The 15,843-nt window shown below is 35.4% G+C and overlaps 1 protein-coding gene across 6 annotated transcripts in view; it reads left to right on the forward strand.

Annotated features, from left to right (window-relative positions):
• Window positions 1-15,843, forward strand: part of SEMA5A (semaphorin 5A) — a 312,014-nt gene that overhangs the window by 208,435 nt on the left and 87,736 nt on the right. The window lies entirely within an intron of this gene.

Consider the following 15,843-nt stretch of genomic DNA (forward strand, 5'->3'; position numbering starts at 1 on the left):
GAAAGAGCTTATCCCCATGTACTCAACACACTTTAGACCACACCCAGTTTTGGACTCTCTCCAAAACACGAAGGATGCTGAAAAACTGGAGCAAATCCAATCTAACAGGAGCCATCTCCTGTTGGAGGCTGGAGCACCATGCCCTAGGGGGAGAAGCTGAGAGATTGAGAGAAGACTTCAGGGGATCCTAGTAACACAGTGCAAATATCTACAGGGAGTTTGCATAGAGAACAGAGAGAGGCTTGTCACAGTGGTGGGTGGTGGGAAGACAAGAGACAACAGGCAGAGAGCTTCAGTATGGGTATGAAGAAAAACTTTTTCACTCTGAGGATAGTCAAGCATTGTATTAGATTTTCCAGAGGGTCTGTACAGTCTCCATTCTTGGAGGTTTTCAAGACCAGACAGCAACCCCATCTGGGTTATAGCTAGCTGTCCTTTGAGCAGAAGGTTGGACATGAGGTGTCTTGATGTCTCTTCCAATCTAAATTATCCTCTCTGTATTGTATACCAGTACAATGTGCAAATTGGTTGGGATCACTAACCAATTTTTACTCAACACTCTGATAACAGATATCATTGTACTTCCTACTGCCAAATGGAAAGTGTATTCAACTCTAATGTAGGTAGTGGCAGTAAGCAATTTACATCTAGTGGTGTAAAGCAGCATGGATTCAACCCATGCTGTCTGAGATGCACTCTGCCTAACTTTTGTAGTAAGAATTCATTGCAGCGTTCTTCAAAAAATCATCTTTTTAAATGCACAAAGCTGATTTAGTGGAAAGGTAAGCATATAGATTAAATTGAATTGAATACAAATTAATGCTCTGCTGTCTTTGTTACTCAAAGCAAAAATTGCATTCTTTGAAGAAGAGCAGTAATTCCAAGAATATTCTCTCTCCCTCCCTCTACATTCACTAACTGTCCAGCCTGTTATTAGAATACAAATATCACAGGGGAGAACAACACTGGCACTATAAAAGTGCAGTCTAATTTCATTAAACCTTAAATAGATATAATATTACTTGAAGAGAGATTGAGAGTAAGCAAACAAATGTATTAATCTGCTGTGTCAACAATTTTTCATTTCCTAAACCTTTGCCAAATCATCATTCTGCTAGGAGGTTCTGATGTGCTGGGATTTAGAAGCTATTGCTTATATCAAAAATATATTTTAGTACTTTGGAAACACATCTTAATCTTTCACTGCACTGACTTCTAACACAGAATGAAGGGATATATCAATTCCTGAACATTTTGTGTTGCTTAGAGCACAGTGCTGCTGGCTTAGGGAAAGCAGCAAATTTTCAGTGAGTCAGGAAGGAAAGTCAAGAAAAGCATTCACAGAAGTTCTAACCTGAAAATCATCCCTAAAAATAAGTTAAAATCACAGAAACCTAGAGAACAGACTGATATTTTGACAATTTTTCAATTTTTAATGACTTCATTCTTCATCAGAAAAAAATCCAAGCAATATGCTGCTATATATGCCATAGTTTTGTAGTTTTGTTTCCATCCCTTTTCCCCGCTCCTGTTTTTTTCACCCTTTTGCTTTTACCTTTCAGTTTAAATGCTTAGGTGTCTCATGGTAAAAAAGCTTGCCAATACCAAAGATTTAAAAATCATTATTCAGAAAGCAGGATTCTGCAATAAGAGCAAGTAGCCTTTAGAGGACTGTTGCCTGTCCAGAATGAAATAAGAAAATTATTAGTTATGGTGTTTAATTTGAGGGTATTCTGAAAACAGTTTTTGATTGCTGTTTCTTGGGAGTTCAGAAAATTAATATTTACACTGTCTGAAAAGAAACTTTAGGCCATACTTTAAAAATTACTTGGTGGAGAAACTCTGATGTTTTCTCTGGTCTTTGGTTGCACTGAACAGAGTATGTTCCCTCTCTGTCCTAAGTAGAAAAGATGTATGTCCAGTGGTTGATCTTGATTATTGGGATTTATAATTTGCCCCTGAGGAAGGTGGATATGGCTAAGTTATGAAAAGAGGATGAAACCTGAAGAAGGATTTATTGGTGACTACATTGTATGTCTCTAAAGAGTGGGTTGTTCACTGCACTGAATCTGAATTTTTATGTGCTATAAAGCCAGGTTTTATCTGTGGTTTAAAGGTGACTGGATGATGTTGCAACAGGTTTTGAACTTCAGTTTCCAGGAAAATCTAGAAAATGGCTTCCTCCTTCTTCAGAACTCAAAATTACAGATAGCAAGGCAGAGAATTATGCTAAAAATAATTCTGCTGAAACGTATACAGCAACGAAAAAGTGGAGGCATTGCACAAATAAATTTCAAAAGATTTTTTTTTAAAGGTAGTTGTATTTTTCATACATTTGCCTTTAGAAAGGTTATAACAGGTAGTAAATTCCCACAAATGCAACATTTTTGTCATGAGGCCCAAATTCTATACATTATCCAGAAACTAGGCCCAACCTCATGGAGAGGTTGGAAAATATGCACAAAACTCAGTTTAGAAACAGAAGTTTGTATTTCTTATGTTTGTCTTACTAGAGGGTATTAAATGGGTAGAGAGTAGTGCACTATTTGATACCTCTATGATTTTTGTTACAGTTCTTTCTTTTTATTTTTGTAATCAGTACACCAGACTTTTTGCTAGGGAGCAACTGAAGGTCCTAAGAAGAAAAACAGTTGTTTGTGTGTTTTTGCTAAAAAGTCTCAGGTGAAATGCTGTCATTTTCCTGGCACACTACAACTTCTGATCAAAATGTGCAGCTCTCAGAGTGCACATTTAATGTGCAGCTTAATATGCAAGGTGTCATAATACACGTAGTATGTGTGAAGTTACTAACCTTAAAATTATAAGCAAAAATATATGCTCATATGCATTTCATACATGGTGAAGAGGGCAACAAAGCTGAAATTGATGACATTTTTTTTCCAGTTTGGTGGAATTTCTGAGAATTATCTCAAGCGTATTGAGGTTATTGGAAGTAATATGTAGATAATTTCTGTAGAAAGGGCTTCTCCTCTCAGTTTTAGTCTAGAAACTACAATATAAATGCAATAATAATAATAATAATGATCAAAGTAGTTGTAATCTGAGACACAAGTGTGAAAGTGGCAGGTAATCTCTCTGTATGTATTGATGTTTTCTAGTTTAAAAGCAAGGAAACAGGGAAATCAGAGTGCAGGTGGACAACAGGGCATATACACTAGGGCATGCAGCTGGCAATTTTTACAGCTGTTTCTCTCGAGTTTTAACAGAAAACACTGTGATTCATTTTTTTATGTCTTTCCTTGACAAAGGTATATTATGCTTTTACAAAGTTGTAAAGCACCTCTGCAACTGGTTTTAAACTTCTTCCCTGTAACTTTTTATCCTTCTGGCCTTATGCATTATCAATTGGAGGCTTGAAGCAAGATCAGTCATCAGTTACTCTGCTGTCTAAAACTGGTGCATACACCAGTCCTGACATCAACATGGTAACCTTGAACATTTATATTAACAAATCAAGCAATAAAACACTAAAATTAATAACCTTATTTTTTACTTTTGCCGTGACCACTACCTCTGATAAAGTCCTAGCTGAATGCTTTGTTTATGTTATTAATCTCTCCTAGAAACATTTTGCTGTGAAATCTAAGAAAAGATTTAAAAGACTGAATGGTTTTCTCTTCAAGAGTCTGATGTTCATGCTGGGATTTATGCTAATGACACTAATAATCATCACTATATATTCCTGATTGAATATTTAATTTATATGCCGTCTAGTATAACTTCAATGATAAATAATGATAGTGTAAACCATTGCTATTTTACTATTAATTTAAACACAGAAATATTGATTTGCCAGTGCCTTATCTATTGTGTAATCTGTATGGGGTGAAGTGGCTTTAAAATGTTACCAAAGAGAATGATCATGTCTACAGTCCAGGCTGCATAGTTATTAATGATACTACAGGGCTCTACAGAATCACACACAGCATTTAAAATGTCCAGTACTGCTGATTTCCCTTGGCTTTGTAGGTGTGTTGAGATAAATCGTTCTGCCACCTCCAGTTAGAGGGTGCTGAGGAGGTTTCATAATATAGAGATGGCTCTAACTAGAGCTTGTTAAATTACTCATTGACAGCAATTTCTATGTGAGAATAGTAGCCCACTATTTGATTCACAAATTACCCACAGCTTATTTTTAATAATTTTTGTTATTATAATCAACCCATAAATAGGTTATGATTTTGATTAGATTGTGTCTGAGATTTGCTCATATAGTTTGTTTGCATTTTAGATAGCATGTTCATGAATCGCCTGCTGCTAGTAAATGGCATTTTAATTCTGTTCTCTTGTGGGACAAATTTAAGTAGAAGAGTCCCTTTCTTTTCTGTTCAAAAGTCATCATTATGTCTTTATAATTGCTCATCTCTATCAGATAAAGACTATAAGTAAAATGTCCCAAGAACATACATTGTGTGCACTTCTGAATTGCTGCGAGTTGAAAATGCTGCAAGCAGCAGCTACTGACAGCTGGCTCTGCTTGCAAGGGAGTGAGACTCATGTGCTGGCCAGGGAGGGAAAGATTGTGAAGAGCTGAAGACAGTGTCTCCAACTTCCCAACTTCCATTAAAAAAAGACCAGCTACTCTTTATCACAGTGACACTGAGCTTTCAAATCCTGTTTCACTACTTTATAAACTTAGAATGGCAAATAGCCCTTCCCTCTCTCTTCTTTTTTTTTTTTTTTTTTTTTTTTTGCACTATCACCTCTTCTTCATGGCAGGAAAAATTGGTAACCCCTACATTTGTTATTAGATTATTCTAATACACAGGATGTGAAGCTGACAGTAAAAGGGATATCTTACAGTGTTGTCTTGTCTTCAGGGCTATGTTATTAGTATCTAAGCCTGTTTTCAAATCTCGTTTTGCCCTTTGTAGCATGTGGTGCCACTCAGCAGACTTAGTCCTAATTTTGAAAACAGCAATTGGAATTAATCTTGGGGTGAAGTTTGACCTTTGAAACAACTGTGTAACTCTTGCATAAGTACCCAAGTTCAAGATGCTTCTGAGACAACTGGGAAGGAAGCATTCCCTTTGAAGTCTCTTGGCTGTATCAGAATTTTTCAGAAAGAATTAGGTAAAATGGCACATTACTGAACACTGTGAAAATCTTTAGAATATTCTGCAGACCTTTTTACTTTTCAAAAACCTTTCATTTAAGATGAACAGAATGAAGAGTGACTCAAAGAACTCTTGCCAACCAAAGAAATAGTTAAATCATGGGGAGAAAAAAAAAAAAAGTCCAAGCCCTACCTTAAGCTCATCTTTAACCAAAAAAGAAAAAAAAAAAAAAAAAAAAAAAATTCGAATTACAAGCATGATGGTATTGTATGGATGATATTCAGTGTGAACTGTCAGTAAAGCAATCATTAAAAGGGATATTCTTCTGAGCTCTGATTTTTATTAATGTTCATGAACTTCTTTATTCTTCATCCTTTTTCCTCGTAACTCTCAATAAATCCAGATATTTACAACTAAACAAATACGAGCAGTGCTACCAGTAATCAGTGGGCATTTCTCCCCCTGTATTTGTGGAAATTTACCCTTGTGTTTACCCCTGGTCATAGTACATAGCAAATCTTCATAAGCTGATGAGAGAAATTTCTCAATAAAGATAGACCTTACTTCCTTTGTTCTATGACTTTTAAGTCATCAAATGTGAAGCTGTATTATTCCAAATCTGTGGCCCTGGTGTGAAGAGTCCTATAACCTGCAGGCAGATTCCATAGAATATAGAATAGATTCCATTTGCATTTTACTGTCTGAAGTCATTAGGTACGAGTCACAATAGTTTGAGCAGAGACTCACATGTCTGCAGATTCACTCTTTTAGATTTTATGTTTTGGTTTTTTTTTTCTTTTTTATCCCATGAATGTTGAAAATTTGGTTCTATAGCTGCAACCCATTCAGGAGGAATAAGCATGACCACAACTATCACAGAGGTCATTTGGCCAGGGAGATAAGAGCTGATTTTTAAATAACAAGCTTTGTGAGATTTCCTGGTTATTGCCAGATGCCCTGACTCCTAGACTATTATATAAAGAGTATAATGTAATATTATTATATTATACACTATGGATATTACTTCTTTAATTTCTTAAAGTAGTGAGATGAACATCTTCTGGTGAGAGGGTTTTAGGTTCATGTCTCTAAACCCAACTTTGCTTCTGTCTCTTGTCCATTTACTTCCTAATTTACTTTAGATTAGAAAGAAATCAATGTAATTCTTTCCTTCTGAATTTCTGAATAAAAGCTGTGCTTTACGCTGCAATTGTTGATTAAGTTTATACTGGATTTGTGCTGGATATATCCACTGAATGTGGCTCATCTAGGGACTGAGGAATAGGAGACTGTACTATATGCAAACTGCAGATGAATTTTAGTAGAGGATAGTCCCTTAAATTTTGTAGTCAGCCAGGTTTGTGATGATTCTGGATCTGTGCAGTATCCAGTTGTCTTTCTGACACTTTCAATGAAAATAGCCACATGACTCAGTTAAGAAATCAGGCAAGGTTTATTGTGGGTTATTATCTGAGAAGCAGTTTTCTCCACTACTGCATGTAAGTGCTTCTTTGATCTGGGCACTGGAAAATTTATTCAGCAGGAAAACACTATCATATTTATAGCATGCATTAGGTAGTACAAGGTATTTATCATTGTGGTGGCACAAAAGAAGGCAATAAAAATTGTAGTAGCAGTAAGCACTCTTTGTCTGGTCAGATCCAATCCATGTTAATACATCTCAACTTTGTGAGACTGGCAGGGATCCAGAGCCTGTATTCAATTGTAATTCTGTCTTTTGAATATGATGTGGCATTCTCCACTGCTGCTCTGAGTTAGATAGCAAGCCTTAAATTACAAGAACCATTTCATCTTGCTATTAATATCTGTGTTTATTATCTGTTCTGCTATTTTAGTTAGAGGTTACACATTTCTCTAGAGAAGCTCACCTCTGCTGGCTGAGAAATTCACTCCTAACTACTGATAACATTTTAGAAGGTCCTACCAAAATTGGAATGTTTTCTCTTCCTGAGATAATTTTCTGGGAAATTAATAAAGTTTGTTTTGTTGTGCTTTACGCAGTAGCAACCTTAGAGTTTTATTTCTTTCCATTTCAGAATCCAGGGTATCAACATTATGCAACTCTTGACAGGTGTAATATTTACTATTTGTAACCCTGAGACATGTTCTGTCTTCTTTGCCTCAGGGCTTCAAGCTTTGTGTGTATGTGTAATGTTTACTACAATAAAAGCTGGATGTTGCCAACAAAAGTGGCTGTAATTACAATATATAGCCCAATGGGCATTCTCTAGAATAGGTGTTATTCACATGTAGCTCTTGATACTGAATCTGTTTAGTTATCATCTAACTGTCCTCAGGGAGTAAATTTTTTTTCATGTTTGGGAATAAAAGATTGTTGCCAGCCACACTCTTATCAACTATCGGTATTTGAACTTCAATTTAATTCGTCATAATTTATGCCTGGAATTACAAACTAGATAGCTCATTTTAAATACAACCTTACATGCAGCCCTAAGGAATCCTGACATAATTGTTTCTTATGATAATATGTTGATTTAGGACGATATGGAATGCATAAAAATATTTGAGACTTCTAAAGTTGTCATTCTTGTTAGTCTTGTAGCACATGCTCACAGCTTAGTATGCATATTGGCAGAATCAATTTGATTCAAATGAAGTCACTATGATCAAAAGCAATAAAAATGTGTAAGTTGTTTTGGCTATAGGTTCGATGCACAAAAGAAAAGGTCTTGATCATCTGTTTAATTTTTAATCTGACATTGTTGAAATGCATTTCTTTTCTTAGCTGGAAGATTTCTAAAAAGATTCTTTTTACATGCCAAGCTACTTCAGTCTGATGCAAGTCAAAAAATGTTATACTGGCCTTATTTGAGAATTCTGGCTTCATTTGTTATGATCCTTGAAAATATTTTTTATTACTGAGCAACTTTATAGACAGGGCTTAGGTAATTTAAATACAAATTTAAAATGAGATTATTCCTTGCTAAGATCAAGGACTTTGTGCTTTATACTCTCATGAATCATGCCTGGGTCTGTATTGCCTAACTGAGAATTTCTGATACCTCATGGAAGAAAAAGAGAAAAACGGTGTGAGGTATTAGAGCCAAACTTGAAAATCACCTATTTGCCAAGTCCTGAGAAACAGATGTCTGTTCCCCAGCTCATTAAAGCCTCATCTAAGGATTTTATGCTGTAATTTTAACCATATCCTCTCTGATTGAACAGCATTTCTTAAACCAGTGCTAGTATTGTCGTGTTTTTGAATTCTCACACTTTAATATAACTTTCTGAAAGGGATATAAATGGTAATGGTTGGGGGCATGGTCAAGTATTTATGCTCCATGGGACTGTCCTCTGGAATGAACACAGAAACACTTGATGGAACAGTCAGTCTGGTTACACTCATCTGGTAGCAACATTTGGGGTATGTAGAGCAGAGGTTTAATTCCTCTTGAACTCCAGGGTTCAAAGCCACCTCCTTCATGTCCTTGTTGAATGCCTGATCCAGGAGGGAAGGGGCTGCTGCAAATGGGGAGAAGCTCTCCCAGATCTGGAGACAGAAACACTGGCAGAAACACTGGCAGAGTTTTAACCTGCATGCAGAGCACAAAGTTCATCTGGCCTGCAGATGCAAGAGTGCAGCAGCTCACAAGCCAAGTAGGCAGAGAATTTCACTACAGAGGTGCCTTGTTCCCTGCTGCAAGGACTATTCAAATATTTTTCCAATGACTTTTTAATTAGGCAGTAAATTCCCTGAAATACTCTAATGACATGGAAGGCATCTATTTCTTGCAGGTTATAAAATCACATCAAAGAAATCACATTCATGATTTTTCTTGGATGTTGCTAAGATTTTTCTCTTCAGTTCAGCTGCTCCTATACATTGACAGAGAATAAGGCACCTGCTTGTCACTGCTTTTGAATTTGTCAACAAATCAAGTCAGTGTGCAAGAAAAAAGCATAACAAAGGAAGTTTTAAGTCTTCACTAGGCAAAGGTACTCATTGAAGTATCTATGCTAAGGTATAGTTATATAAAACAGTTATTAATTATATTGTTTCAACTTTTAAATTTTTTTTCACTTTAGGTGGTATTACTGTTCTGAATACCAGTTTCATCCATGTAGCTGTAAGAAAAAAGGTGGCAACTGAACCCAGATCTCACAAAGATTCAAAGTGATTTGTAGAAACTATTTCTTTATTAAAACTTTTATCAAGAAAAAAATAATTAATGAGATTGAAAATAAAAGATCATTAAAAGATACCACTTCATAAAGCCTTAAAATAACTAATGCTTTATGTCAAATAAATAAAAGTAATGTATCTCCAATTGAAATGTTAATAAGTGACATCTTATTGACTGTGGCCTGTTACAGATAGATTATAAACTGTTACAGATAGATTATTCCTCAAATCAAGCAAATTTTATGATGTTGAATCTTACCCCTTTCAGTCACATCTTTGGCAAGATGAAAATCTCATAAGATTGAAAATTATTGTAAATAAAGGTGTGCCAGTGAGCATGATTAATGAAAAATTCATGCATTTTGTGATTATTGAAATTAGTTTCTTTTGTCAGGCAGGAAGAAACATCTGGTTTAGATCTAGGGAGGGTAAAAATTTGCAGCTAGTGTGTATGAGGTTAAGTCTTACAAATTGAGAAAAAGGAGTGGTATAGTTTGATTTTCCTAGGGAAGAAAACAGACCCTATTGATGTGGAGGCTGAGACGCATAATTCAGCATGTGCTTTGTTATTTGGTATGGTTTTTTGCTTAAACTTCTAAGAAAAGGCCAAGCTGGAAAAGGAGGTTTCAGTTTTAGAAGTTAGTAGCTCTAAGTAGGCAGTCTTTCAAAAAAAGGCATGCTGAATTGGTTTAGCTGCTAGTTTTCTGGTTGCTTTGCATTTTAGGTGCAAATAAATCTCAATTTCCCTTTAGAACTTGAATTCTCCAGTTGAAAGATTTTTTGAGTGAGTGTGACTGGAGCTGGATTTAAATTTCAATTCAAGGCATGAAAAGGCCACTGAGGAATTGTACACAAATTGCACTATTTTCTAAAATATAATACCTTTTTGATTCATAGGAAACCCTGCTAGTGGAAACCTTAATTGTACCCATTTATAATCTGTGGTACTTTAAGGAGCAGTAGATATTTTCTGTATTATAGCACATATTTAACTCTTTGTATGGTGGTTACTGGAAGAAACCTTTGCTGATTCAGCTACAAGTTGGTATTTGTCCTTAATGCTTCTGAGACACTATAACATGCAGGAATTAGGTCTACAGGGGATAGAAGTGCTCTAAAAAATGCAGTATGTTTAAAAAGCTCTTTCTGGAAAATAATAAAGAGTGGATTATTGTCCTGATCTCCGTTGACAGATACATTAAAAAACTGTTGTATTTGAAAATATTTTGGGGGCGCTGGGGAAGGGTTTATTCTTCAGTAATTGTTGGGCTGTGTTTGTCATTAATTTTTATGTTCTTTCTGTCCTACTAGACACACAGTTTCGAAGAAAGCTGCTTATTTTCAAATAACTAGTATCTACATCAGCACTTTTTGTTCAGAAGAGTTTTTTAATCAATAGTTCTAATTTCCTTTATAAAGGATAACCCATAAATATTCCCTTCCTACTGTAAATGCGTATTAAATTTTTACTTATAGCCATGAGAAATTCCTCGAGTTGCAGAGGTACAAATTAATTCATCTTGCAATAGCCACTAGGGCATTGAGATTGCTAATTGGTTTAAAAGGTATGCAAATATATTGCCATTGAAATTTTACCTTTCAGATGCTTAATAGTTGGTTAAATCCTCTCTCCCACATCATACCTCATTCATTGGCAAGTATTTTCAACAATGTTGAAAATTTAAGCTTAAATTCATTTAAGCTTAAATTCAAATAAATTTCCAGTACTGTCAAGTGTCACAGTTTAATGCTGGGCCAGCTATTAATTGAATGACAGATGCTCTCTATTAATCCCCCTCCCTGATAAAGAAAGGAGAGAGACTTATGGGTTGGAAACTAAACTACACAGCTTTAATGAAACAGTAATGATTAAAGGGAAAAAGTATTAAATATATACAAATATACAGAAAAACAATCATATGCTCCACCACAATACGTCACCACCGAGGCTTCAGGGCAGCCCTGGGAAAGTCCAGGCTGGACTCCTGGAGTCAGCAGCAGTCAAGAGCTGGAGGGAGGAACCCACAGATTCAGGCTGGCACAGATTGGGATCATGGACAAATGAATGGGCAGAATCCTTCCAGGATGCCAAAATGAACAAGAACAGGCAAAAAAGGGCTGAAGGGAAGAGCAAAGGGTGAAGACAAAGAAGAAAGGGTTTGACCCTGACGGTCCCTCAAATTTATACTGAGTAGGATGCATATGGGATAGAACAATCTGGTCAGTTTTAGTCACTTGTCTTGTCTGTTCCTCCCTAAAGAAGGGTTGCAAGTATGACCTCTTTACTCCCTTTCTTTTCTGGAGCATGAGATGTTCCTCAAAACCGAGCAGTGTCCTTGGTTCTGCAAACCAGTCTCTTGCCATAACTATAAACATTGAGCGTTATCAGTCCTAGAAGCAGAGACTGACTGAGAAACTTAACTGAGTTAATTTCAGCAAGTACAGCTGCTTAAAAAAGACTTAGCTGAAAGCAAAATTACAAGACAGAAAATGAGGTCACATTTACTTGAAATGTAATAGTAAAGAGGTAATAAGGAGTCAGAGCCAAAGGTAAAGAAGGTAAATCTGAAAATATTGTGTTTGCTTTTTATAGGGTATCTTTAAAAACTGCTCTTGGTACATCTGAGAACTGAAAACCAAACTGGAACCAGATTTCAGAAAAACTAGGAGTCTTTCCCAGAGAATATTTTAATTTTTTTTTTCTAAAATTTTCTTCCACCAATCCTAAAACTCTCTTCAGAGAAAAAGACAAACCTTTCCCAGTTAGTGTAATCATTAGCCAACTATTTTGTGCTTTGAAACTGTTATTACACCCAAAACTATGTGGTATAATGTTTGTATATAATTTAAAGGCAGCTTTTACTAAAATGTTGAAATTATATATGTACCTTTTTAACACTTTTTTTTTTTTATTGTCAAGACACCAGGCAACTAAATGACTAATTTTAAGATTGGTATATCCTGTGTCTAGTTTGGCAGGAAGCAGGAAATTTTGTTTCATTGGCTTTGGGAGTAACCTTTCCTTAAATTTGGGAGTTTCTGTCTGCTAAACATGTGAGCAAACCAACAGTGAACATGTTTATTCTTGGATTTCCTTAAGAACTTCTAAGTTGAAAAATTCTGTTCTTCTATATGGCCAAGGATTCCTAGATTATTTTTACTCCCTTAACAATAGAAAAAATATGTAAAAAAATCTTTTAAATACAAAGCCTTTTGATATGGGGCATGTAGAGGAAATTATTTGGTTTAGAATCTTGCATGATTGAAAAAACAACCCCTGCTCTTTTTCTTTCAGGAGTTGACCTAGAACTAGAAAGGATTTTTTTTTTAATTTATATTTATTTCACATGGGGCAAAACCTCGATGACTAAACATACTCTAAGCTAATCTCTCACATGAACAAGTGTCAAGATTTCTCAAGCTCTGGAATGTAGCTCTCTTTTTTAGCTCTAACATCTCTAACATCTTTTCTTCCATAAGTGGCATCTTATTCAAGTTCAATTAAAACTGTCACTTGAAGTATCAAATATAGAAAGAAGCTTTAGTCTCCATTTTCTCTGTCTTGTGTTGACTGTGTCTTCTGTATTGACCCTATTAATCTACTTAAGACACCTTACTTTTTTAAACAATACTTTGTGGGGAAATTGCAAAATAAGCCCTTATTTACAGTGACTGATCGGTGTTTTTATTTTACAGTGGATATTGATGTTTCTTGAATTTTTCTTGGTGTATGAGAGAAAATTTTCAGATCTTGAAGAGCACTTTGTTGTTGTCAGAAGTTGCAGGAATATTTCTGAAGTCATACCTCGATGCATACAACTATCCTGAGGATGCATTTGAGAATATGACAAGTTTCTTTTGCTGTCAATTCATATAGTTTAGAACAAATAAACGACATTTTTTTGCAACATTACTGAAAGAAAATACTGAAAGAGAAAAATCATTGACTTGGATTCAGGTGCTGGTTCAGTTGCTTTCTGGAGACCAACCCCCTCTCCAAGGTAGCGCACTAAGCTACAATAAAATGAAGATTAAATTAATTTTATTTCACTGTCAAATATGGCAAGAGTTAAGACTGAAAGTGTTTCCATCCCAAAAAGAAATGGGGAGAGATTTTTCTCATTCTTTTAAAGAAGCGAAATTAACTTAGTTCAATACTTCTTCATTTGGGATGATGTGTTAAAGATATTTTTACTTGAAGAATGCAGTGATATTTTGTAAACATAACATCTCATATATATTCTTCTCTGTAGCAAGAAGCTACTAAAGCTTCTTTGGATGTTCTTATTTCTGTTGGGAAATTTTAGGTCTATTAGTTGCATCTGCTGAGTCTTTTGTGTGTTCATATTATGCTTTCCCTTGCAGGTGGCACCATAGATGTTATAATTATTTTGGCCACACTCTTGTGATATTCTTCATTGCTGGCAATGCTTGACATTATTCACATCTTAGACTTTTCTTTACAGTTTTACAGATTATCCTTTGATTTTTTTTTCCCATTATTATTTTGTTCATTACAGCCCCTGAACTTGCTCTCTACCTGATCTCAGGTTTTCCATTCGGTTCTTCATAGTCCTTTATGCATTATGTGCATATTTCAACTAGAATTTTTCTTTCCTTTTCATCTTCATTCACAGTGAATAGTTTTGTTCTCTTCTATCTCGGTGGAGGTGACAGCAAGTCTGTAGATACCAGACATGGCACAGTAGTAGGAAGAAATATTGCTCAAAAAAAAATTTTTTTTCCACTCAGTGACTAAATAACATAGCTGCTGATTTTTTCTCAGCACTTCTCAGACAATATTTTGCCCTTGAAATTTGATGTAAAAAAAAAATATAGCAAAAAAAAAATTAAAAAGCTGAGATTTTTTTTCAAGTGATTAGCAGTGGAAACACTGCTTATTATGTTCTTCAGTTCAGCTGGTTATCCCTTAATTGTGAGACAAAACTGACTCTTGACAAAGGTTTAATTGTTTTTTTAATATAAATTTAGGTTGTTTGAAAAAAAAGGTGATACTCAAATTAGGTTTTTAATATAGAAAGGTCAGATATTTTTTTTCTAACAAATACTCTTACATAAAGTAAAACCTGACAAGCTTGTTTATACCCAGAAAGGAGTAAAATATAAACAGTCACATGAAGTGATTATATGAAGAATTGAGAGGTCAGTCAGAAGACATCAACATGCGGACATCAACATGCGGGTGTTTCACTCTGAATCTTTTTTACAGACAAAGGGGAATGCACTTTATATAGTGAGCTAAGCATTTACAGTTCATCTAATTAATTTTGACTGTCTAATAAATTTAAGTCCATATTATTTAATTAGCGAAGTTTCAATAAAAATATGGTTAAAATCTTAGACATAAACTTCTTACTTTGTCTTCCTGTTATCTGGAATTATGCTTCCCCTTCCAGTACTTCTTCAAGTCTTAAGATTAACAATCCTGTCTTTCTCAGGAGCAGGGAGAAGACTTTAATTAGAATTTTGGGTTTTCCACCTCCTCTGGCAAGTCCTGAAGCTTCCTGAGGCTACTTTTTTCCATTTATTAAGGCTGCTTAATTAATGCTCCTCACCACTTCACACACAAAGTTTGGGAGCTGCAAGGGTTATGCCACAGTCACAACACAGGGGTGCCAGCTCCTCCCCTGGGTGCTCCCAGAGCAAATCAATGTAGGGAAGCCACAGGGCAGCCAATTGCTGCCACAGCAAAGAAAAGCTCTCTCCAAGACAGGGTGCCAAAACCCTGTGCTGCCAGCTGCCCACCAAGCCTCTGCTCTTGTGCTGTTGATGGGAAAAAAACAGATCTACTGGGCTGCAGAACATTTGTTGAGATTTTCTATTTGAGATTTTGTGTTGATATTTATGTATATTTTGTATGTATCAACTACATATTGACATCCTGAGCATTTGTCTGATAATTGTTACCAACTCATGAGAGATGTTAGTTTTTCAAGACCTTACATGAGCTGATCTTAGAATGTATTCGCAGTGTTGGATCTTTAACATTTAATATTGCTGGCACATAGAAGATTTCACCAGGCAGTTTTGGTCATTTGTGTTCAGAGCAAATGTTCTTTGATAGTTTTTTATTATTTAAAAACTTTGCGTGAATGAACCAGAAATCTCTTAAGTCGTCAGACACTGGTGTGTGATGTTTATTGTCTCTGCTTAGAAATAGCAATAAGAATAGGAATGAAAAGTAAATGCTAAAATTATGGCTTATCAGAGGTCAAAATCCAGATAAGTCAGAAGCAATACAGCCTCTTTTTTTTTCCAATTTTTATGTTATCTAAACTCAGCTAAGACCTGCAGATATTCTTGCATATGTGCATTATTAAACAGATGTTTTACATATCTAAATCCTGCAGTTTTTAACATATAGAATTTTAAAATAGACTGGGATAATGATGGAATTTATGGGGGATTGAACTGCTTTAAGCATAGTAAATTGTAGTACAATCTGATAAGTTGAGAACAGTAACCCTTGCAGTGAATGCGCAGAGATAATAGCCACACTTTGGAAGCTTGTTTTCTAGTGACTGCTGCTGTGAAGTCTACTCTGTACTAATAATTTTAGGCTTTCTGAATTATATCACA

The sequence above is a fragment of the Heliangelus exortis genome, chromosome 2, assembly GCF_036169615.1.
Source record: "Heliangelus exortis chromosome 2, bHelExo1.hap1, whole genome shotgun sequence".
Taxonomy (NCBI): domain Eukaryota; kingdom Metazoa; phylum Chordata; class Aves; order Apodiformes; family Trochilidae; genus Heliangelus; species Heliangelus exortis.